The sequence below is a fragment of the Pseudophryne corroboree genome, chromosome 2 (assembly GCF_028390025.1).
Source record: "Pseudophryne corroboree isolate aPseCor3 chromosome 2, aPseCor3.hap2, whole genome shotgun sequence".
Classification (NCBI taxonomy): Eukaryota; Metazoa; Chordata; class Amphibia; order Anura; family Myobatrachidae; genus Pseudophryne; species Pseudophryne corroboree.
In genome coordinates, this window is record NC_086445.1 from 424,880,304 (window position 1) to 424,906,031 (window position 25,728).

Sequence of the window (25,728 nt, forward strand, 5' to 3'; positions counted from 1 at the left end):
GGGCGTGCAAGAGATGCTGTCGGTGGCCAGAAGAATTGCGGGACACTTTCGGCGTACAGGCACCACGTACAGAAGACTGGAGCACCACCAAAAACTACTGAACCTGCCCTGCCATCATCTGAAGCAAGAAGTGGTAACGAGGTGGAATTCAACCCTCTATATGCTTCAGAGGTTGGAGGAGCAGCAAAAGGCCATTCAAGCCTATACAATTGAGCACGATATAGTAGGTGGAATGCACCTGTCTCAGGCGCAGTGGAGAATGATTTCAACGTTGTGCAAGGTTCTGATGCCCTTTGAACTTGCCACACGTGAAGTCAGTTCAGACACTGCCAGCCTGAGTCAGGTCATTCCCCTCATCAGGCTTTTGCAGAAGAAGCTGGAGACATTGAAGGAGGAGCTAACACGGAGCGATTCCGCTAGGCATGTGGGACTTGTGGATGGAGCCCTTAATTCGCTTAACAAGGATTCACGGGTGGTCAATCTGTTGAAATCAGAGCACTACATTTTGGCCACCGTGCTCGATCCTAGATTTAAAGCCTACCTTGGATCTCTCTTTCCGGCAGACACAAGTCTGCTGGGGTTGAAAGACCTGCTGGTGACAAAATTGTCAAGTCAAGCGGAACGCGACCTGTCAACATCTCCTCCTTCACATTCTCCCGCAACTGGGGGTGCGAGGAAAAGGCTCAGAATTCCGAGCCCACCCGCTGGCGGTGATGCAGGGCAGTCTGGAGCGACTGCTGATGCTGACATCTGGTCCGGACTGAAGGACCTGACAACGATTACGGACATGTCGTCTACTGTCACTGCATATGATTCTCTCAACATTGATAGAATGGTGGAGGATTATATGAGTGACCGCATCCAAGTAGGCACGTCACACAGTCCGTACTTATACTGGCAGGAAAAAGAGGCAATTTGGAGGCCCTTGCACAAACTGGCTTTATTCTACCTAAGTTGCCCTCCCACAAGTGTGTACTCCGAAAGAGTGTTTAGTGCCGCCGCTCACCTTGTCAGCAATCGGCGTACGAGGTTACATCCAGAAAATGTGGAGAAGATGATGTTCATTAAAATGAATTATAATCAATTCCTCCGCGGAGACATTGACCAGCAGCAATTGCCTCCACAAAGTACACAGGGAGCTGAGATGGTGGATTCCAGTGGGGACGAATTGATAATCTGTGAGGAGGGGGATGTACACGGTGATATATCGGAGGGTGATGATGAGGTGGACATCTTGCCTCTGTAGAGCCAGTTTGTGCAAGGAGAGATTAATTGCTTCTTTTTTGGGGGGGGTCCAAACCAACCCGTCATATCAGTCACAGTCGTGTGGCAGACCCTGTCACTGAAATGATGGGTTGGTTAAAGTGTGCATGTCCTGTTTTGTTTATACAACATAAGGGTGGGTGGGAGGGCCCAAGGACAATTCCATCTTGCACCTCTTTTTTCTTTTCTTTTTCTTTGCATCATGTGCTGATTGGGGAGGGTTTTTTGGAAGGGACATCCTGCGTGACACTGCAGTGCCACTCCTAAATGGGCCCGGTGTTTGTGTCGGCCACTAGGGTCGCTAATCTTACTCACACAGTCAGCTACCTCATTGCGCCTCTTTTTTTCTTTGCGTCATGTGCTGTTTGGGGAGGGTTTTTTGGAAGGGACATCCTGCGTGACACTGCAGTGCCACTCCTAGATGGGCCCGGTGTTTGTGTCGGCCACTAGGGTCGCTAATCTTACTCACACAGCTACCTCATTGCGCCTCTTTTTTTCTTTGCATCATGTGCTGTTTGGGGAGGGTTTTTTGGAAGGGACATCCTGCGTGACACTGCAGTGCCACTCCTAGATGGGCCCGGTGTTTGTGTCGGCCACTAGGGTCGCTAATCTTACTCACACAGCTACCTCATTGCGCCTCTTTTTTTCTTTGCGTCATGTGCTGTTTGGGGAGGGTTTTTTGGAAGGGACATCCTGCGTGACACTGCAGTGCCACTCCTAGATGGGCCCGGTGTTTGTGTCGGCCACTAGGGTCGCTTATCTTACTCACACAGCGACCTCGGTGCAAATTTTAGGACTAAAAATAATATTGTGAGGTGTGAGGTATTCAGAATAGACTGAAAATGAGTGTAAATTATGGTTTTTGAGGTTATTAATACTTTGGGATCAAAATGACCCCCAAATTCTATGATTTAAGCTGTTTTTTAGTGTTTTTTGAAAAAAACACCCGAATCCAAAACACACCCGAATCCGACAAAAAAAATTCGGTGAGGTTTTGCCAAAACGCGTTCGAACCCAAAACACGGCCGCGGAACCGAACCCAAAACCAAAACACAAAACCCGAAAAATTTCAGGCGCTCATCTCTATTAATTACATGGATAGACAATAAGAAATGCCTGGCTAGCCACTGTCAAGGGTACTACTGTAAGGCATAATCTGTACCAGGGGTACTACTGTGTGATGTAATGTGTACATGGGGTACTACTGTGAGGCATAATCTGTACCAGGGGGACTACTGTGTGATCTAATGTGTACCAGGGGTACTACTGTGAGGCATAATCTGTACCAGGGGTACTACTGGGTGATGTAATGTGTACCAGGGGTACTACTGTGAGGCATAATCTGTACCAGGGGGACTACTGTGTGATGTAACGTGTACCAGGATTACTACTCTGAGTCATAATCTGTACCAGGGGTACTACTGTGTGACGTAATGTGTTCCAGGGGTACTACTGTGTGGCATAAAGTTTATAAGAGGTAATACTGTATGGTGTAATGTGAATAAGGTTGAACTACTGTGCTGCATAATTTGAATTGTGGGTACTATTGTGTAATCAAGCCTCTTTCCCGCAAGACCATGCTCTTATTTTTGTCGCCTTCGACACACGCTGTCGATATTCAAAATGGGGGAGGGGAGATGGAGGGGCAACAGTGCTCTTTCTGGCTCAGGGCAGCAAAATGTCTAGTTACAGCTCTGGTGTTTATATTTTATTGTAACATGGTAGTGAAATTATCAGGTAGCACCAGCCAAAATCTTGCCTAAGGGCATCAAATTGGTTAGGGCCGGCTCTGGAGTGATATTACGGGAAAAAAGAGGGGTAGAGGGTGTTTTAGTCTGAGGGGGGAATTCAATTGTTTGAAAAGTCGGTTGGCTGTCTGTTTTTTTACGGTCTATAGGAAAAAACACACACCCAACTGGAGGAGGAGGAGGAGGAAGAAGAAGGAAGAGGAGGAAGGAGGAGGAAGAAGAAGAAAAAGAAGAAGAAGGAGGAAGGAGGAGGAGGAAGGAGGAGGAAGAGGAGGAAGAAAAAGAAGAAGAAGGAGGAAGAGGAGGAAGGAGGAGGAAGAGGAAGAAGAATTATTGATACTTTTAACAACTTTAGTAAGTTTTCCAAAGTGCATGATCATCATTTTATTTCCAGGCTGCTCCTGAGAATAACTGACTCCAGCTGCACATTGAGCCTAATTCAGACCTGATCGCAAGGGTGCGTTTTTTGCATCCCTGCGATCAGGTAGTCGCCGCCTACAGTGGGAGGGGGAAATCGCTGTGCCGTGGTTCGATCGCATGTGCAGGAGAGCTGCACAAACAGAAGTTTGTGCAATCTCTGCACAGACCAGGACTTACTCTTCAAGTGCAAAGATCGGGGCCAGAGCTGACATCAGAAACCATCCCTCCAAACGCCTGGTTCCTCCTGCGTTTCTCCGGACACTTCTTAAAAACGGTCAGTCACCTTGCGATCGCTTTTCTCGCACCATCCAGTCACTGCCCGGTGCTCCCCGCTGCTGCGGACCAATGCGCCTGTGCATTGCGGTGCATATGCATGCGCAGTTCAGACTTGATCGCAGGCTGTAGAAAAACGCAGCCTAGTGATCAGGTCTGAATTAGGCCCATTGTGCAATCATGCGGTTTCACCTAATGAATCTATTTCACGTAATTAGATCTTTTTTGTGGCATTGGTGAATACAAACAACACTCTTATGCTCTGCCTTAATCTTTTGAAAAACTTCTACAGCAATTAAATAAAAAATTAAATCAGTTGGTATTTTTATTATATAAAACTAAAAGCAGTAGTTCAACATATATACCGCTCACCTCGCCTCCAAGACTTTTTCCGTGCTGCCACTTATGGAGTTTCCTACCCCAGAATGCTCTCTGAAAACCAACCTCTTCAATCATCAGGAGGTTTGCCACCTAGAACTGGCGGCTAGTGTAGTCTCTGTGCCGAGACCCTTCCAGCAAAGCTTTAGTCCTCTCATTGGGCTCTCTCCACACAGTGTAAAGTATAGAAGTTGGCAAAGCTGGTACTCCATTCAACCTTGCTCAAGGAAGAAGACTGACTTATTTTGTTTGCCTCTGTCCTAGTTTAGATGCCCTAATAAGAGACAAAGTACTGGCAATATCTACAGATATAAAATCCAATATTTCAGGTGCTGCTAGTCCACTTCTCTCTTGTGCTGGACAAAGTGGAAAAAGAGGGAGAATCAGCATGTTCCTTAGAGGCATTACAGAATATGTGTCTTGTCTAAATATGCTCTGCTGAAATCCATTAGCAGGAAAACTGTAATAGGCCAGATATTTTTATTACGTGACCAATTTTAGATGATCCAGATTGCAAACCGACCTGGTCTAGTGGGTCTGGCTCGCAGATTACCCTAACTTTATGGACTCTGATCTGTTTGGCCCATAATATGTTAGTGAGGTACGTTTCAGATATAAGGCCCAAAGATCATCTGCTGAACTCAAAGATAGAAGTCAGAACTCCTGTAGGAAGTTCTTTTTACAAATGAATCATGCCCCCAGATCCATGGGGCCAGAACTACCAAGGCTTCTCCAAAATGAGGTATCCACTGATCTTAGAGGGACAACCCCTCCACATTGGGTCACAACAGATAGGGGTAGATTGACCAGTAAGTATATACTCTTCACAAGTCACTCTTGTCAATCTCTCTAAACCGGTGATCTCAGATTACCTCAAACAGGTAGGTAGCTGTAAAAAACTATAAAGTATGGCCTGAATCTGCCATTAATATAATACCTGTATCAGAGATACCTAAGCCACAGAGACTGCAGCCATCTTTTATACTAGGCTATTTTGCAGGGCAGAAAAGAATCTACAAACAAGGGGGCTAATTCAGACCTGATTGCTTGCTAGGGTTTTTTTGCAGTCTTGCGTTCGCATAGTCGCCACCCATAGAAGAGTGTATTTTAGCTGTGCAAGTGTGCGATCGCAAGTGTAGCAGAGCTGTACAAACAGATTTTGTGCAGTCTCTGAGTAGCTCAGGACTTACTCAGCCGCTGCGATCACTTCAGCCTGTCTGGGACCGGAATTGACGTCAGATACCCGTCCCGCAAATGCTTGGACACGCCTGCGTTTTTCCAAACACTCCCAGAAAGCGCTCAGTTGACACCCACAAACGCCTTCTTCCTGTCAATCTCCTTGCGTTCACCCATGCGAATGGATCCTTCGCACAAACCCATCGCTGAGCGGCAATCTGCTTTGTACCCGTGCGATGCGCTTGCGCATTGCGGTGCATACGCAGTTTAGACCTGCTCGCCTGCTGTACAAAAACGCACCCCAGCGATCAGGTCTGAATTAGCCCTGTGGCCCAGACTTACATGGATGAATGACCCACATATTTTCAGTTCAAAAACCTGATAGCTCTGTATGACTACTCTTAAACTAAAAGCACTTTACATGTTTCGAAACCCAAGAGGTTCAGGATGGAGAGTTTACAAGTCATATTATCTTCTGCCTCAACACTGCTTTTGTATAAAAGAAGATCTTATGGATGTTCATGCATTAGAGATGAGCAGGTTCGGTTCCTCGGAATCCGAACTTCACCCATTTTACACGGTTCCGAGGCAGACTCAAATCTTCCCGCCTTGCTCGGTTAACCCGAGCGCGCCCGAACGTCATCATCCCGCTGTCGTATTCTCGCGAGATTCGTATTCTATATAAGGAGCCGCGCGTCGCCGACATTTTCACTCATGCATTGGAGATGATAGGGAGAGGATGTGCAGCGTTCTCTCAGTTGTGCTCTGTGGGGGTCATTCCGAGTTGTTCGCTCGTTATTTTTTTTCACAACGGAGCGTTTAGTCGCTAATGCGCATGCGCAAAGTCCGCAGTGCGACTGCGCCAAGTAAATTTGCTATGCAGTTAGGAATTTTACTCACGGCATTACGAGGTTTTTTCTTCGTTCTGGTGATCGTAATGTGATTGACAGGAAGTGGGTGTTTCTGGGCGGAAACTGGCCGTTTTATGGGTGTGTGTGAAAAAACGCTACCGTTTCTGGGAAAAACGCGGGAGTGGCTGGAGAAACGGAGGAGTGTCTGGCCGAACGCTGGGTGTGTTTGTGACGTCAAACCAGGAACGACAAGCACTGAACTGATCGCACTGGCAGAGTAAGTTTCGAGCTACTCAGAAACTGCACAGAGAAGTCTTTTCGCAATATTGCAAATCTTTCGTTCGCAATTTTGATAAGCTAAGATTCACTCCCAGTAGGCGGCGGCTTAGCGTGTGCAAAGCTGCTAAAAGCAGCTTGCGAGCGTACAACTCGGAATGACCCCCAGTGTGCTGCAAATATCTGTGCTCAGTGAGCTGCAAATATCTGTGCTCAGTGTGCTTGCAAATATCTGTGCTCAGTGTGCTTGCAAATATCTGTGCTCAGTGTGCTTGCAAATATCTACGTTCTCTGCCTGAAAAACGCTCCATATCTGTGCTCAGTGTGCTGCAAATATCTGTTCTCAGTGTGCTTTATTGTGGGGACTGGGGACCACCAGTATTATATAGTAGGAGGACAGTGCAGAGTTTTGCTGACCAGTGACCACCAGTATTATACATTCTCTGCCTGAAAATGCTCCATATCTGTGCTGCATTGTAGTATATAGTAGGAGGACAGTGCAGAATTTTGCTGACCAGTGACCACCAGTATTATATCAGTACGGTACAGTAGTCCACTGCTGTACCTACCTCTGTGTCATCAAGTATACTATCCATCCATACCTGTGGTGCATTTTAGTTGTTGTGCGCAGTAGTAGGAGGACAGTGCATCATTTTGCTGACCACCAGTATATAATATATAGCAGTACGGTACAGTAGGCCACTGCTCTACCTACCTCTGTGTCGTCAAGTATACTATCCATCCATACCTGTGGTGCATTTTAGTTGTGCGCAGTATATATAGTAGGAGTACAGTGCATAATTTTGCTGACCACCAGTATATAATATATAGCAGTACGGCACAGTAGTCCACTACTCTACCTACCTCTGTGTCGTCAAGTATACTATCCATTCATACCTGTGGTGCATTTTAGTTGTTGTGCGCAGTAGTAGGAGGACAGTGCATAATTTTGCTGACCACCAGTATATAATATTGATAATGTCAGTTATTACCTATAAACATTAAGCTATATTCTATTACGGACTAAGTACGCTATTGGCGCACTGAGTACCGTAAGGGTACGCACCTAGCGTAGCAGACACTAGGCCGTGGGCGCGACGCACGAGCGACACGTACGCTCACGGAAAGATACACAGTAACCCTTAGTAACAACACACCGTAAGGGTATGCTTACACTTTAAACCTTGGCAATGTAATACTATAATGATGTAATGCTTATTAACCTTGATAATATGAAAGCTGTTTGAGCGATTGAGACGCTAAGAAAACCCTTTACAGTAACTAGTGAAAACACAAGACCTGGTTTGGATTTAAAAAACACTCCGGCTCTAACACCTTCGTGGATTGCTTTAGAGTAAAAAGGGGAAAAACAGTACAGCTTATACACTACAAACCTAACATCAAAATCTAAACAGTATAACAAGTAATAATATGAACAATAGCGAACGATCGCAAACACAAGCAAACAGAATGAGTACATAATGAGAACAAATGGCAAACACAGAGGATAACAAAATGGCTACAGAGAACTTACACACGTGGGAATGATTCGCAAGCGCGTCCTGGATCCAGCCCTCAGCCTTCAATGTGAAAACCTTGCAGAGAGAGTGAGTGACTGGACAGGCAATGGTGGTCTTTATATACACAGCAAACAGTAACAATACAATGGTCCCTATAATCTCATGGTTCATTGGACACAGGAATGTGTCTCTGCATTATAACAAAAGGTCAAAGGTGGGTTCGAACAGGTGGGCTGAGTCTTTCTCCAACTGCTCAGGTGGGAGGTATCCTCAGGATTCCCGCCGCATGGATAATGAACAGCAAATACAGTAAATGTCTATAAACTACTTTTCTACATAACTATACGCAGGAGCGAGCAATCTCTTCCTAACCAACACTGAAATGTTACTATTAAAATACTCTACAGCTGGATACTAGACACCACCGTTCAACCTTTATCTGACCCTTCCTATCATGCAAAGAGGAATCTCTCTGTCCAAGAACCGTTTAAACTAAACATACTTGCTGACATTGTTAAGGGAAATATTATCTATAAAACACACTATATGGGTTAAATATGCTATGATCGAGTCGCCCGCTAGACGCTTACAAACTCTACCGTAAATGCGCATACACCGCGCGTGATCGCCGGAGTGATCTTACGCAAATTGCGGATATGTGCACGCACGGCAGAACGTGTGCACGTGCAGCGGGCATGTGCATGGGGTTAGTACAAGGCATGTGATTCATGATATTTTTCGACTTTGACAATATATAGCAGTACGGTACAGTAGGCCATTGCTATTGATATATTACTGGTATATAATTCCACACATTAAAAAATGGAGAACAAAAATGTGGAGGGTAAAATAGGGAAAGATCAAGATCCACTTCCACCTCGTGCTGAAGCTGCTGCCACTAGTCATGGCTGAGACGATGAAATGCCATCAACATCGTCTGCCAAGGCCGATGCCCAATGTCATAGTAGAGAGCATGTAAAATCCAAAAAACAAAAGTTCAGTAAAATGACCCAAAAATCAAAATTAAAAGCGTCTGATGAGAAGCATAAACTTGCCAATATGCCATTTACGACACGGAGTGGCAAGGAACGGCTGAGGCCCTGTCCTATGTTCATGGCTAGTGGTTCAGCTTCACATGAGGATGGAAGCACTCATCCTCTCGCAAGAAAAATGAAAAGACTTAAGCTGACAAAAGCACAGCAAAGAACTGTGCGTTCTTCTAAATCACAAATCCCCAAGGAGAGTCCAATTGTGTCGGTTGCGATGCCTGACCTTCCCAACACTGGACGGGAAGAGGTGGCGCCTTCCACCATTTGCACGCCCCCTGCAAGTGCTGGAAGGAGCACCCGCAGTCCAGTTCCTGATAGTCAAATTGAAGATGTCCCTATTGAAGTACACCAGGATGAGGATATGGGTGTTGCTGGCGCTGAGGAGGAAATTGACAAGGAGGATTCTGATGGTGAGGTGGTTTGTTTAAGTCAGGCACCCGGGGAGACAGCTGTTGTCCGTGGGACGAATATGGCCATTGACATGCCTGGTCAAATTACAAAAAAAATCACCTCTTCGGTGTGGAATTATTTTAACAGAAATGCAGACAACAGGTGTCAAGCCGTGTGTTGCCTTTGTCAAGCTGTAATAAGTAGGGGTAAGGATGTTAACCACCTAGGAACATCCTCCCTTATACGTCACCTGGAGCGCATTCATCAGAAGTCATTGACAAGTTCAAAAACTTTGGGTGACAGCGAAAGCAGTCCACTGACAACTGAATCCCTTCCTCTTGTAACCAAGCTCCTGCAAACCACACCACCAACTCCCTCAGTGTCAATTTCCTCCTTAGACAGGAAAGACAATAGTCCTGCAGGCCATGTCACTGTCAAGTCTGACGAGTCCTCTCTTGCCTGGGATTCCTCCGATGCATCCTTGAGTGTAACGCCTATTGCTGCTGTTGTTGCTGCTGGGAGTCGATCGTCATCCCAGAGGGGAAGTCGGAAGACCACTTGTACTACTTCCAGTAAGCAATTGGCTGTCCAACAGTCCTTTGCGAGGAAGATGAAATATCACAGCAGTCATCCTGCTGCAAAGCGGATAACTCAGGTCTTGGCAGCTTCAGTGGTGTTAAACGTGTGTCCAGTATCCAGCGTTAATTCACAGGGAACTAGAGAATTGCTTGAGGTAGTGTGTCCCCGGTACCAAATACCATCTAGGTTCCATTTCTCTAGGCAGGCGATACCGAGAATGTACACAGATGTCAGAAAAAGAGTCACCAGTGTCCTAAAAAATGCAGTTGTACCTAATGTCCACTTAACCACGGACATGTGGGCAAGTGGAGCAGGGCAGACTCAGGACTATATGACTGTGACAGCCCACTGGGTAGATGTATTGCCTCCCGCAGCAAGAACAGCAGCGGCGGCACCAGTAGCAGCATCTCGCAAACGCCAACTCGTTCCAAGGCAGGCTACGCTTTGTATCACCGCATTCCATAAGAAGCACACAGCTGACAACCTCTTACGGAAACTGAGTAACATCATCGTAGAATGGCTTACCCCAATTGGACTCTCCTGGGGATTTGTTACATCGGACAACGCCATCAATATTGTGCGTGCATTACATGTGGGCAAATTCCAGCACGTCCAATGTTTTGCACATACATTGAATTTGGTGGTGCAGAATTATTTAAAAATGACAGGGGCATGCAAGAGATGCTGTCGGTGGCCCGAAGAATTGCGGGCCACTTTCGGCATTCAGCCACCGCGTGCCGAAGACTGGAGCACCAGCAAACACTCCTGAACCTGCCCCGCCATCATCTGAAGCAAGAGGTGGTAACGAGGTGGAATTCAACCCTCTATATGCTTCAGAGGATGGAGGAGCAGCAAAAGGCCATTCAAGCCTATACAGCTACCTACGATATAGGCAAAGGAGGGGGAATGCACCTGACTCAAGCGCAGTGGAGAATGATTTCAACGTTGTGCAAGGTTCTGCAACCCTTTGAACTTGCCACACGTGAAGTCAGTTCTCATCAGGCTTTTGCAGAAGAAGCTGGAGAGATATAAGGAGGAGTTAAAACAGAGCGATACCGCTAGGCATGTGGGACTTGTGGATGGAGCCCTTAATTCGCTTAACCAGGATTCACGGGTGGTCAATCTGTTGAAATCAGAACACTACATTTTGGCCACCGTGCTCGATCCTAGATTTAAAACCTACGTTGGATCTCTCTTTCCGGCAGACACAAGTCTGCAGAGGTTCAAAGACCTGCTGGTGAGAAAATTGTCAAGTCAAGCGGAACGTGACCCGTCAACAGCTCCTCCTTCACATTCTCCCGCAACTGGGGCTGCGAGGAAAAGGCTAAGAATTCCGAGCCCACCCACTGGCGGTGATGCAGGGCAGTCTGGAGCGAGTGCTGACATCTGGTCCGGACTGAAGGACCTGCCAATGATTACTGACATGTCGTCTACTGTCACTGCATATGATTCTGTCACCATTGAAAGAATGGTGGAGGATTATATGAGTGACCGCATCCAAGTAGGCACGTCAGACAGTCCGTACATATACTGGCAGGAAAAAGAGGCAATTTGGAGGCCCTTGCACAAACTGGCTTTATTTTACCTAAGTTGCCCCCCCTCCAGTGTGTACTCCGAAAGAGTGTTTAGTGCAGCCGCTCACCTTGTCAGCAATCGGCGTACGAGGTTACTTCCAGAAAATGTGGAGAAGATGATGTTCATCAAAATGAATTATAATCAATTCCTCCGTGGAGACATTCACCAGCAGCAATTGCCTCCAGAAAGTACACAGGGACCTGAGATGGTGGATTCCAGTGGGGACGAATTAATAATCTGTGAGGAGGAGGATGTACACAGTGAAAGGGGTGAGGAATCGGACGATGAGGAGGAGGTGGACATCTTGCCTCTGTAGAGCCAGTTTGTGCAAGGAGAGATTGATTGCTTTTTTGGTGGGGGCCCAAACCAACCAGTCATTTCAGTGACAGTCGTGTGGCAGACCCTGTCGCTGAAATGATGGGTTTGTTAAAGTGTGCATGTCCTGTTTATACAACATAAGGGTGGGTGGGAGGGCCCAAGGACAATTCCATCTTGCACCTCTTTTTTCTTTAATTTATCTTTGCATCATGTGCTGTTTGGGGACTATTTTTTAAATCTGCCATCCTGTCTGACACTGCAGTGCCACTCCTAGATGGGCCAGGTGTTTGTGTCGGCCACTTGGGTCGCTTAGCTTAGTCACACAGCGACCTTGGTGCACCTCTTTTTTTCTTTGCATCATGTGCTGTTTGGGGACTATTTTTTAAATCTGCCATCCTGTCTGACACTGCAGTGCCACTCCTAGATGGGCCAGGTGTTTGTGTCTGCCACTTGGGTTGCTTAGCTTAGTCATCCAGCTACCTCGGTGCAAATTTTAGGACTAAAAATAATATTGTGAGGTGTAAGGTGTTCAGAATAGACTGGAAATGAGTGGAAATTATGGTTATTGAGGTTAATAATACTATGGGATCAAAATGACCCCCAAATTCTATGATTTAAGCTGTTTTTGAGGGGGTTTTGTAAAAAAAAACCACCCGAATCCGACAAAAAATTTTCAGGGAGGTTTTGCCAAAACGCGTCCGAATCCAAAACACGGCCGCGGAACCGAATCCAAAACCAAAACCCGAAAAATTTCCAGTGCACATCTCTATCATGCATCCAAATTACAGAAATGTGCTCCAAATCTTCTAGAGGGAGCACCTTTACCAATGGTCCATTATGATTTTCAGTCTAGCAAATGCCTCTTACACCTTTACAATTATCAAGTACAAAGGACCAAGAAGAGAGATATTGGAAAAAAAGACTCTTTTGTGGGAGCACTCTAATTAAGAGGTTACAGTATAATTTGTAAAATACTGATAGGAACAATTTAATTGGTAAAAATTAAATTCTATGAGTGACCATATGTGAATAAAATAGCTTAGCGAAAATATGGATGAATTATGTTATTCGTGATCTCAAATATCACAATCTGCAAATTGCCGGAAGTAGAAATCTGTGGTGCTTTTGTTACCATGCTCTTGCATAGTATCTCTTATGTAATGTATGACCATCATTCATTCTGCTAATATCCATTACAGATCATTATAGGCGCAGAGAATTTAAATCATTAGTCACGTGAATCCAAGTGTCCGATAGCATAAAGTTGAGTGCCACTGTGTCCAATAGCCAATTTATTGCAGTACCAGGGTGTTCAAAGGAGGTCTCCCGTCCTAGTACTGACCCGGCCTTTCACTGCTTAGCTTCCAAGTTCAGAAGAGATTGGGCATCTCCAGTGAAGTATGACCGCAATTATTAGGCTCCTCTCTTTGGTCACTCCAAATATATGCCATGTGGCTACTATATGTTGGGGATAAAGAGCATATGTAACGTAAATGTTACAGACAAAAGAGATTACATGCAGTCATCTGGCTACTCAAACATTGACTCGGCGGCCACAAAATAAAGATATACAAGTATATCGATCTGTAAAGGGCAATTTATATGGAGAATTCGTAACACACTGGTTACAAACATAAGAGATTACGTGCAATCAGCTGATTAATCAGCATGTGACACGGCGGTCACTGAAATTGATTATATATGTGCAATCACCTAATTAATCAGTTATTCAGCATGTGACATGACAGTCACAGAAGAAACATCAATAGGTTTAAGGATAATATATGTGGGAAAAATTCATATATACAACATACCATCGCAGATGGAGTTACCTTATGCCTAAAAAATTTTTTTTTTTTTATTAACGTGCAATCAGCTGATAAATCAGTATGTGACACGGCGGTCACCAAAAATAATTAAATGCTTACAATCACCTTATTAATCAACAGCTGATTAATCAGCATGTGACACGGCGGTCACAGTAAGATAATTGTAAGTGCAATCACTTAATTATTCAGCATGTGACACGGCCCTTGATTCATAACCCCTCCCCTCACTTTCTTTTCTTCACTCTCCTTTCTATCCCATATATCCCCTTTACTCTGCTTCCCATTTCTCATCTCTCTTTTCTATCACACAAATCAGCATCACAAAATTTATTGGATATCTCATATATTTTCAAAAAACTTATTAACACTAAGACCACACATCTATTCTCTAATTAATTAATGGGGTCACTGCTGTATAACAACCAATAACTGTTAATAAAGGCCCTCATTCCGAGTTGATCGGTCGCAAGGCGAATTTAGCAGAGTTACACACGCTTAGTCTACGCCTACTGGGAGTGTATCTTAGCATCTTAAAAGTGCGAACGAAGTTTACGCAATATTGCGAACAAAAAAAACTTAGCAGTTTTAGAGTAGCTCCAGACTTACTCTGCCTGTGCGATCAGTTCAGTGCTTGTCGTTCCTGGTTTGACGTCACAAACACTCCCAGCGTTCGCCCAGACACTCCCCCGTTTCTCCGGCCACTCCTGCGTTTTTTCCGGAAACGGTAGCGTTTTCAGCCACACGCCCATAAAACGCCGTGTTTCCGCCCAGTAACACCCATTTCCTGTCAATCACACTACGTTCGCCGGTGCGAACAAAAAGCCGTGAGTAAAAATCCTTTCTTCATAGCAGAATTACTTAGCGCAGTCGCAGTGCGAACATTGCGCATGCGCTCTAAGCTGATTTTCACTGCGATGCGAAAAAAAAGAACGAGCGAACGACTCGGAATGAGGGCCAAAGTTCACTACTAGCACTATATAACTAAACACTTATTTTTTTCCACCTTATAAAGTATGTCTAGGCAAATCCATATATATACAACATATTTTTGTGTGTAATTAATTACTAGTGAATACCAGCCGCCGAACTGTTAATAGTGACAATCTGGGAAACTAACATAATTGACTAAGATTGGTGGATCAGTGTGTTCATCAAAAAGATTATCCAATCAGCCATGAGCCCTGCTCTACATAAACTGAAACCTCCAGTGATCACACTACGTCCTGTGATCAAGCTTACCCTGCGAAACGTACGTCAGGACCCTGCGATCACGTGATGCGCACACGTGACCGCGCTAGCCGGAACGCTTAGACGATCACCAGGCAACGGCCCCAAGCCACCGCTCACTTGGAGCGAGACTACGGACATACGCCGCTGCAGTCCCCGGAGCCTCTGCACGGCCAAAAGTGGGACGGACAGCGCCAATACCAGCATCGGTATCGTATATACCCCACACCAATGTGAAACTTATTCACACCACACTTATGTAACTCCACTGTATGAATCTGAAAGGCTGTAATTTTCCTGCTCAACAGTTATTTGACATTACAGGTTGAGTATCCCATATCCAAATATTCCGAAATACGGAATATTCCGAAATACGGACTTTTTTGAGTGAGAGTGAGATAGTGAAACCTTTGTTTTTTGATGGCTCAATGTACACAAACTTTGTTTAATACACAAAGTTATTAATAATATTGTATTAAATGACCTTCAGGCTGTGTATATAAGGTGTATATGAAACATAAATGAAATGTGTGAATGTAGACACACTTTGTTTAATGCACAAAGTTATAAAAAATATTGGCTAAAATTACCTTCAGGCTGTGTGTTTAGGGTGTATATGTAACATAAATGCATTCTGTGCTTAGATTTAGGTCCCATCATCATAAGATCTCATTATGGTATGCAATTATTCCAAAATACGGAAAAATCCGATATCCAAAATACCTCCGGTCCCAAGCATTTTGGATAAGGGATACTCAACCTGTATCTTATTTTGCAACAGTTTCCATATAGAACTCTGAGTATTAGAGACATCGTATATAGGTCCAACTTTCTTGTTGCTATTTAGGAAACAACTGTTCATTGCAGCAACTACCTTCCAATCAGCCTTACAACAGCTCTATGCAGTGGATTTTCACCAAGTATATTAATGTCATGAGCACTTTCTGCAGGCTTCATATATATCCTGCTGTGATACAAACTTTCCCTCCCCCCCCCTCCCCTTTTTTTTCCTTCTTTTTTTTCTTTTTTTCTGTGGCTCGGAGGGGTTAATTAGGAGGAGCTGGTATCACTTTGACATATGTCTTTTGTCTGCTATTATGCCATAATTACACGCTGTCTCCTACAGTATAATTTTAATTAGGCATTAAGACACAGTATAATCTGGTACGGCCGTACTGGTGACCTGCTCTATGCTCAGGTACAAGGTAAATCCATCTGCGATGGTATGTGGTATACATGAATTTTCCCACATATATTATCCTTAAAACCTATTTATGTTTCTTCTGTGACTGCCGTGTCACATGCTGAATAATTAAGTGATTGGACTTACAATTATCTTACTGTGACCGCCGTGTCACATGCTGATTAATCAGCTGTTGATTAATAAGGTGATTGTACGCATTTAATTCTTTTTGGTGACCGCCGTGTCACATACTGATTTATCAGCTGATTGCACGTTAATAAAAAAAAAATTTTTTAGGCATAAGGTAACTCCATCTGCGATGGTATGTGGTATATATGAATTTTTCCCACATATATTATCCTTAAACCTATTGATGTTTCTTCTGTGACGGTCATATGCTGAATAACTGATTAATTAGGTGATTGCACATATATAATCAATTTCAGTGACCGCCGTGTCACATGCTGATTAATCAGCTGATTGCACGTAATCTCTTATGTTTGTAACCAGTGTGTTACGAATTCTCCATATAAATTGCCTTTTACAGATCGATATACTTATATATCTTTATTTTGTGGCCGCCGAGTCAATGTTTGAGTAGCCAGATGACTGCATGTAATCTCTTTTGTCTGTAACATTTACGTTACATATGCTCTTTATCCCCAACATATAGTAGCTACATGGCATATATTTGGAGTGACCAAAGAGAGGAGCCTAATAATTGCGGTCATACTTCACTGGAGATGCCCAATCTCTTCTGAACTTGGAAGCTAAGCAGTGAAAGGCCGGGTCAGTACTAGGACGGGAGACCTCCTTTGAACACCCTGGTACTGCAATAAATTGGCTATTGGACACAGTGGTACTCAACTTTATGCTATCCGACACTTGGATTCACGTGACCAATGGTTTAAATTCTCTGCGCCTATAATGATCTGTAATGGATATTAGCAGAATGAATGATGGTCATACATTACATAAGAGATACTATGCAAGAGCATGGTGACAAAAGCACCACAGATTTCTACTTCTGGCAATTTGCAGATTGTGATATTTGAGATCACGAATAACATAATTCATCCATATTTTCGCTAAGCTATTTTGTGCACATATGGTCACTCATAGAATTTAATTTTTACCAATTAAATTGTTCCTATCAGTATTTTACAAATTATACTGTAACCTCTTAATTAGAGTGCTCCCACAAAAGAGTCTTTTTTCCAATATCTCTCTTCTTGGTCCTTTGTACTTGATACTTTTTGACTCTAGGGAGCACCACTGAAAGCAATATATTGTGATATTAGGATAGATTATTATAATATCCACGGTTGCCATATATTGAAGGAATTCTATTTAAATTCAGTTTTTCAGAGGCTATTAATTGTTTGATTTTTCTGGACTGGTGCGGTTCCATCCCAAACCCCATTTCCTAAACCTTTACAATTATCCCACTCCAATATTTTGATTGCATTCTGAAATCTTCCTCCCCTAATAATTCACCAAGACATGGATCTAATGCTCCTGAGAGAGGGTTTACAATAATCTCTCAAAAATCAGTCTTCATTCCCTTGCTCTTGCATCAGATCACCTTTTAGGGTTCAAGCTGAATACCCCTTCTTTCTCTCTCGATGCGCTACCAGAAAAATGGCATGCAGTGGTATCTTCAGTTTCAGCAGTCATTCACATTTATCCTATCACCCTAGATGACCTTTATTTTAGTCTGAAGGGTTGTCCCATGCTCATCTCCTTTGCAGGAATTCTCAAATTTTATGGAGATCTCTCATACAGCCTCAGTCTAAGTGGTTGGACAGCATACAGGTCATGGTGATTTAAGTCTCCCAGTACTCAGAACACTTACAGACACCTCTCCAAGTCTGACAAGAAGAAACTTCCCTTTTCTGGTTGGAAAGCCTTTACTGAAACAAAGACATAATGGAAGAGTGATCTCCAGAAAAATTTAATCTTAAAAGAGTTTTAACTCAGAGCAGCAAAGACAGCTTTTCCGGCCCTGGCGCTGGGCTTAATACCCAGACTCGGAGCCCTTATTCTCATATGTACCCAATTTATGACTCTCTTCAAGGAGTCCCTGGAGATCTGGCATTTGAGCAATGCAGAGAGATATCAGACTGAAAGTATGAAAGAATGACATTAATAAGTTGACTTACTTTTGGGGCTGGGTCCAGGGCCTGGACACAATTCAGACCATCATGCCTTGACTGTCTCATTAGTCTGAGATGGGCTGGCTCTCTCTGCATGCAGGGGCAGGGCTGTTCCTCCTATATGCCTGGCCAGGGTCGGACTGGCCCACAGGGGTACCAGGGAAACCACCGATAGGCCCCACTGCCTGAGGGGCCACTCCTTCCTCCAGGGATCAAGTTCCAGACTATGCACTTGTATTATACATGGTAGATATGTTGCATTACACTGCACTAAACTATTGTGTATTTCAAGTCTCTGTGGAGGCTGGCCACACCCCGTTTGTAGGCTGGCCACACACTTAAGTATGGGCCCCTATTACTGCATTCCCCCGGTGGGCCCTTCATACCCCAGTCCGACACTGCGCCTGGCTACAATCGTTATCCCTGGCGGCACTGCCTCCCACTTATCGCCAGCCCGTTCTTAGTCACTCAGAAGGCAGAGAGGAGGAGCTGGGGAGAGATGAGAGGGAATGTCTCACATTGCTCCTCCTCCTGACCTTCATCCGGTACGCATCACCAGGGTCCTCTTAGTCTCAGCTCATGGAGTAGCACAGGAGCATACTAATGAATCTGTTCGACTATTATAAAACTGCCAGCTGTGGGGCCTTTAATAGCGACAGGCTGCACCGCTGCTAGTTCCACCTCTGTGCAGTATAGACAATTTTAAATATGCATATTGAAAGAAGATAAAAAGAGTCTACGTACTAAGCCTTGGAGAGAGAAAGTGGAGAGGAATAAAAGGGGCTATGTACTAAACCGTGGAAAAGAATAAAGTGGATGGCGATAAAGTACCAGCCAATCAGCTTCTGTCATTTTTCAAACATAGCTTGTAAAATGGCAGTAAGGAGCTGATTGGCTGGTACTTTTTCTCCATCCACTTTTTCACTTTCTTAGGCTTAGTACATAGACCCCAAAATCACAGTTCCTGGACAAAGATTTAGTACATAATGAGCATATAAGTAAGCCCTTACAATTCTTTTTGCAGAGAGAAACAAAGAAAAATCTACCGTTTTTAAAATGAAGACACTAAAACCTTTTCTGACATCAGCCATACAAAATGGAATACTTGTTTTACAGACACAATCCATCATTGTTGAAGCATGTGTTATTAGAGAGTTTACAGTCCAAAATCCACTTGCATCTGCTGCATACTTGACACAAAAATCATCCCTATGATTCATTTTACTGTTATTAATACCATTGAACAAAGGTCAGCAAAACTAATTTACTAAAATAGTAAAATTGTGTCTCTGCAGATCCACTTAGTTTTTCCAAAGTAACCAGCAAGGGTAAATTAAGGACACACTTGCTTGCTATTGGCGTGGGGTTTCTCCAGAAACTATAACTGCACTTATTATCATGTCACTTTTGATCTGGAAGCACAGAAATCATGGAGAGAAGTCTAAATAGATCCAAGACCCTGTCACTGATTCATTTCACATTATAGTTGTTCGTACAATGTAAAGGTATAAAAAATGTAAACATACAAAGGAATAGAAAAAAACGAATTCACATTTATGTTGGCTATATTCAGTACCAGATTAAGGGACAGGGCGGTTATACCTGGGGTGCTGCTACCGGGGCAGGACACCGGTCTGTGCATGCACTGCAGGAGATACAATAAGGGCACAGTGTTACCCTGGTGCAAGTCCCCCCAGAACAGGCAGCAATCAATGACTCGCAGGTTTGTGGGCAAAGTGTCCGCAGCTTGCTTAAGTGTCTCCAGTGGACCAAGCATCCAAACATTAAGTGTATATGGTGGGCTTGGCTGGTGATGTGTAGGTGTTCTGCTTGGTATGAGGTTCTCTACCCCCACAAACCCTTATTTGGCCCCTGGCTTTATTGGTAATAAGGGGTTTTATTTTATTAGAACTTATTGTGTGAGAAGTGTAACGTCTTATCGTCTTGATAAAAAATAACTTACATATACAGAAATGGTGTAATGCAAAAAAAAAAAAAAAAATCCTTTCTCCAATGAAAACACTACAAACAAGCTATAAATCATTAAAGAAAATAATCCAGCTAACTGAGGGGGAAATTCAATTGTGGGCGGGAAATTTAAAAACCCTGCGGCACAGGATTTGTTCTGCATCTGCATGTTTTTTGACCAATTAGAGGACACAAAATGAGACGCAGCGATTTCTATAGCGATCACTGCATCTTTTTTTACACTCCCCCAGAGCAAGTCTGATTTTTCCTAAAATTGTTATTTTTAGGAAAAATTAACGGGACTTGCTCTGACACCCCCGCGGCACCCCCCTGAGGACTAATTAAGCAATTGGAAGTTTCCAATTAGCTTGATTAGTCTGTAATTATTTACCTTTCCGAAGCGGTATCTTCTCCAGCATCAGGACCCAGACTCCAGAAGCAGCTGTGCGTATAGTAATGTGTGTGAGTGTGTGTTTGTAAGTTTGTGTGTGTGTGCCACAGAGAACACCAGACGCAAGGTCTCTTTAAGAGATGAGGAGGCATGTGTGCAGACTAGTGGGCCTACACTATTCTCTAGCCGGCAGCACTATAGACTCTGGGAGGCAGCCATTTTCCCAGTGATTTTCTTACTGCGCATGCACGAAACGGCAGGAAAATGGTGGCCATGCCATTTTCCTGGTGATTTCTGCTGCGCTGCTGTCGTCGTCGTGGTCCTCTGGAGGTATTAAAAAAATGGGTGCAATGTGTGCGGTGTGGGACGCCTTGTTCCCCGGGGTCCTGTGAGCACCGCACACACTGCACCCATTATAAATACACCAGTGACCAGAGAGGTAAGTGCCTTCTTTTTTTTCTCATGCCGCAGTATTTTCAGAGCTGAAAGCCCCATTACCATTTATTTAAAATTGGACACTGCGGGTATCGGGAGCGCACATACCCACGGCAATCCAAAATTGGGCGCAAGGTTTTTTTCACACCCAAAACATAATGCCCAATTGAATTTCCTATATATATATATATATATATATATATATATATATATAAAGTTACTGTGGACTGGCACTCCCTCCTCAAGAAACAGCGTTGCTCCGGTGCCTTCCCAGTGCAGATGGGACAATGTTACAAAGAAGAGGCGGCACTCAGAGACTGTAGTTGTCAAAATTGTATTCCACACAAACGATCCAACGTTTCGGGGGTACTTACGCCCCCTTTGTCAAGGTGAACAACAGATGAATAAAGTGAAAAGACATACCTTAAGTACCCAGAAGAAGCCCGCCAAGTGAGACAGCGTCCGCCAGCCCGACCGTGCGCTCCGTCATCCCGTCCGTCTCTCTGCTGATGATGTCATCAGGCTGCGTCCTGTAGTCATGGTGACTCCCGATGCCCTAAGCGGCCGGGCTGCGGCGCTGTGTATTGAAAACGAAAAAGTGCATAAGTACACCTAATACCTCCACCAGCGTGAAAAGGAAACATGGCATGCATAAGACCTGATCAATCATGTTAGGGTGGTAGCTGGACGCGTTTGTACACAGGTGAGGAAGGTGGTAATTAATATAGAGAATAAATATCTATTTCAGATAGCTAAAATGCTCTTATAGCCTGTGAATATTGTGTCCAGCTAGCCCCCGAAGGGAATAACAGAATATACAGAATATACAGATGACTGGTGATGTTATTTAAAGATATTCCAGCTCATTTTCTCATTGAGGCCGTTAGGATTAGTGGTGTTAAGTTCAAAAATCCATTTGGCTTCCAGCTGTAAAAGTCTGCCATCCCTATCGCCTCCCCTGATGTGTTTGGGAACGTGATCTATGATTAAGTGGCGGAGATCCCTGATGGAATGTTTAGCCGTGGCGAAGTGTCTTGCCACCGGCTGTTCTGATTCCTTGCCTGCCAGTGCCTGCTTAATGGCAGATCAATGAAGAGCCATCCGCTCCCTCAGGGTCCTTACCGACTTGCCCACGTAATGTAGCCCACATGGGCAACTGATCAGATAAATAATATGTGTTGTGGTGCATGTGAGGACGAAGTTGATTCTGTAGGTTCTGTCTCGATGTGGATTTTTGAAACTTGACCCTGTGATCATATTCTCACAGGTAGTGCATTTGATGCACTTATAACATCCTGCTCCTCTCCCAAGAAACTGAGTATTAGAAGTTTTAGGTTTAGTTGCTTCTACCTGGAACCCAGTAATGTCCGCATGGACAACGCGGTCCTTGATGTTGCTACCTCGTGAGTAGCACATCATGGGTCTTTTATCTTTGAGCCCATGAAGTGTTTTGTCCGAAGATACTATTGGCCACAAGGCTCTAGTGGCTCTCTGTATGACAGGGCTGGCCGTGTTGTACCTTGCGATAAAAGGGATGACTGGTTTTTGTTGTCGTACTGTTGGAGTAAGAAGAGCTTCCCTGGGAATCTGGAAGATTTCTGCTTTGTGTTTCAACAGAAGGTGACGGTCATATCCTCTTTCCTGGAATTTGCTGACCATGATGTCCAGTTCCCTCTCCAGTGTACCACGGTCACTGATGATGCGTGATATTCTGATCATTTGAGAACGAGGAAGCCCTTCCTTGAGAGATTTAGGATGATGGCTGTTAGCTCTGAGTAAGGTGTTCCTGTCTGTGGGCTTGCGGTAAAGGCCAGTGTGGAGCTTGCCCTCATGGATTGAGACTTGAACATCTAAATAATTCAGCGAACTGCTGCTGGACTGAAATGTGTACTTGATACTAGACGCTCTTGAATTGATTGTGTTCATCAAATGATTGAAACGATCAGCACCCCCAGTCCATAAGATGAACAAGTCATCGATGTAACGGGTAAAGAGCAAGATATTGCGTGAGATGGTATCATCGCTGAAAAACGCTTCCTCCTCCTCCTTAAACATGAATACATTGGCGAACGATGGGGAGACATTGCTCCCCATCGCACAACCTGTTAATTGACGGTAAAATTTACCGTTAAATAAAAAGTAATTTTTCTCCAATGTCATCCGGAGGAGTTCCAGGAACAATGAGATGTCGAGGGCTTCCATCTTTTCTTTAATCAGGTATTCTTTCATGGACTCCAAGCCAGCCTTGTGCGGTATGCTTGTGTAAAGACTAATAACATCGACAACGCATATCAAGGTGCCCTCCGGTACATGCTTGATCTTACCAAGACGATTTAGGAAGCTGGTAGTATCCTTAATAAAGTGCTTGTGCTTGAGTATTAACGGTTGCAGTATACCATCCAAAAAGATGGATACTGGTTGGAATACCGAGTCCCTTGCAGATATGATGGGCCTGCCAGGTGGAGACTGAGGGTCCTTGTGGATTTTAGGGACAGTAAAGAAAATTGGTGCTAGAGGGTGGATTTGGATTAAGGCTTTGTGCAATTTCTGCGTTAATTTGCCTTCAAGCACTGCGGTATCCAACATGCCCTTGAGGGCCTTCTGATACTCAACGGTTGGATCGGCGCCTAGCTCTTCATAGGTAGTGGCATCCGCCAACTGGCTGTAAATTTCATTGATGTAATAGTCCAGATCTAAAACCACTACGCCGCCCCCTTTGTCTGCCGGGCGGACAACGATATCCCTATATTCCCCCAGCCTTTTCAGGGCCATCCATTCAGTCTTGGACATGTTGTGATGTGTTGGTATCTGACTGGCGGCTGCATTATATCGTGTGATGGAGTCATCCATTAATCTCGAAAATGATGAAATAGAGGCGTTTGTGGATGCAGGATCAAAGGATGATTTTGATCGCTGGTTCAGAAAATCTTGATGCTGTATATCCAGACCCACATTAGGTACTACGTCTTTGACTTTATGTTGGAAATATTCTTGTCGCCTCAGTTTACGTGTGAACTGGTGCAGTTCAATGTGCCACTTAAAATCATTAAACGGGGTGGTGGGGACAAAAGAAAGTCCTTTTTCCAGAACTTTCTGTTCGATCTCAGAAAGCTTTCTTTCGGAGAGATTGTAGATCAGAGTTTCCTGCTTGTTGAAGCACCTCTGGTTGCGCGTGCACTGGCCACCCCTGCGGGTGGGCGGCCTCTTCTTGCCTTTTCTTTTGCCGCTGGCAAGGGGGTCCCTAAAGGGACTGCTCTGTCAAGCGGGGGCCCATCGGATTCCACCTGGCCAAACTCGCTGTCGCTGTTAGAGGTGCCCGCGGTGCTCTGCTGTCTCTCCCTCCTCCTACGCCAACTGTGTTTACCTCTATAATTATATGGCTTAGAGGTAGGCGTATTGTCACCCATTAGCCACCTGTATACCTTGTTGGAATCATAATCTTCTTTTACTATGTGCTGCTTATTGCGCTTAAATTTCACCAGGTCGCTCCTATACTTCTCGACCTGTTGTTGTAATTTAGATATCCATTCCTGATGTGAGTCATTTTGTAATAGCGCTTTATGTGTGGTTTCCAACGCAGCGATTTTCTCACGTGTACTGCTTAATTCCCTTCCTGCCTCCTCCACGACTAGCAACATTAAATCCAGGCTGCATTTATTTAAAATCCCTATCCATTTTCTACAAAAATCGGGGCTATGTCTACCTATGGTGGGTACATTTTTAACCCGAAATCCTCTCGGTATCATCTTTTGTCTGTGATACTCAGACAGGGATATCCCGTGCAGCAAAAAATCTGTCTCCCGTCGTTTCAGCCTGAGGAGTTGGTGGTAGATGTCTTCAATACCTCCCGTAGTCTCAATGGGGTCTAGCTGTACTTTAAAACGAAGCCTTTCTGCGTCGTCATCTGTAAAACTGAATGATTCCCCCAGTGTAGTCTGCATCCCTCTGCACCGTCAATTAACAGGTTGTGCGATTGGGAGCAATGTCTCCCCATCGTTCGCCAATGTATTCATGTTTAAGGAGGAGGAGGAAGCGTTTTTCAGCGATGATACCATCTCACGCAATATCTTGCTCTTTACCCGTTACATCGATGACTTGTTCATCTTATGGACTGGGGGTGCTGATCGTTTCAATCATTTGATGAACACAATCAATTCAAGAGCGTCTAGTATCAAGTACACATTTCAGTCCAGCAGCAGTTCGCTGAATTATTTAGATGTTCAAGTCTCAATCCATGAGGGCAAGCTCCACACTGGCCTTTACCGCAAGCCCACAGACAGGAACACCTTACTCAGAGCTAACAGCCATCATCCTAAATCTCTCAAGGAAGGGCTTCCTCGTTCTCAAATGATCAGAATATCACGCATCATCAGTGACCGTGGTACACTGGAGAGGGAACTGGACATCATGGTCAGCAAATTCCAGGAAAGAGGATATGACCGTCACCTTCTGTTGAAACACAAAGCAGAAATCTTCCAGATTCCCAGGGAAGCTCTTCTTACTCCAACAGTACGACAACAAAAACCAGTCATCCCTTTTATCGCAAGGTACAACACGGCCAGCCCTGTCATACAGAGAGCCACTAGAGCCTTGTGGCCAATAGTATCTTCGGACAAAACACTTCATGGGCTCAAAGATAAAAGACCCATGATGTGCTACTCACGAGGTAGCAACATCAAGGACCGCGTTGTCCATGCGGACATTACTGGGTTCCAGGTAGAAG

The 25,728-nt window shown here is 44.4% G+C and overlaps 1 protein-coding gene and 2 pseudogenes across 27 annotated transcripts in view; 1 reads left to right on the top strand and 2 right to left on the bottom strand.

Annotated features, from left to right (window-relative positions):
- ABI3BP (ABI family member 3 binding protein) overlaps positions 1 to 25,728 on the bottom strand; it is an 860,645-nt gene that overhangs the window by 52,421 nt on the left and 782,496 nt on the right. The gene's annotated exons all lie outside the window — the stretch shown is intronic.
- Positions 13,109 to 13,228, bottom strand: LOC135053118 (5S ribosomal RNA; annotated as a pseudogene).
- Positions 16,775 to 16,894, top strand: LOC135053130 (5S ribosomal RNA; annotated as a pseudogene).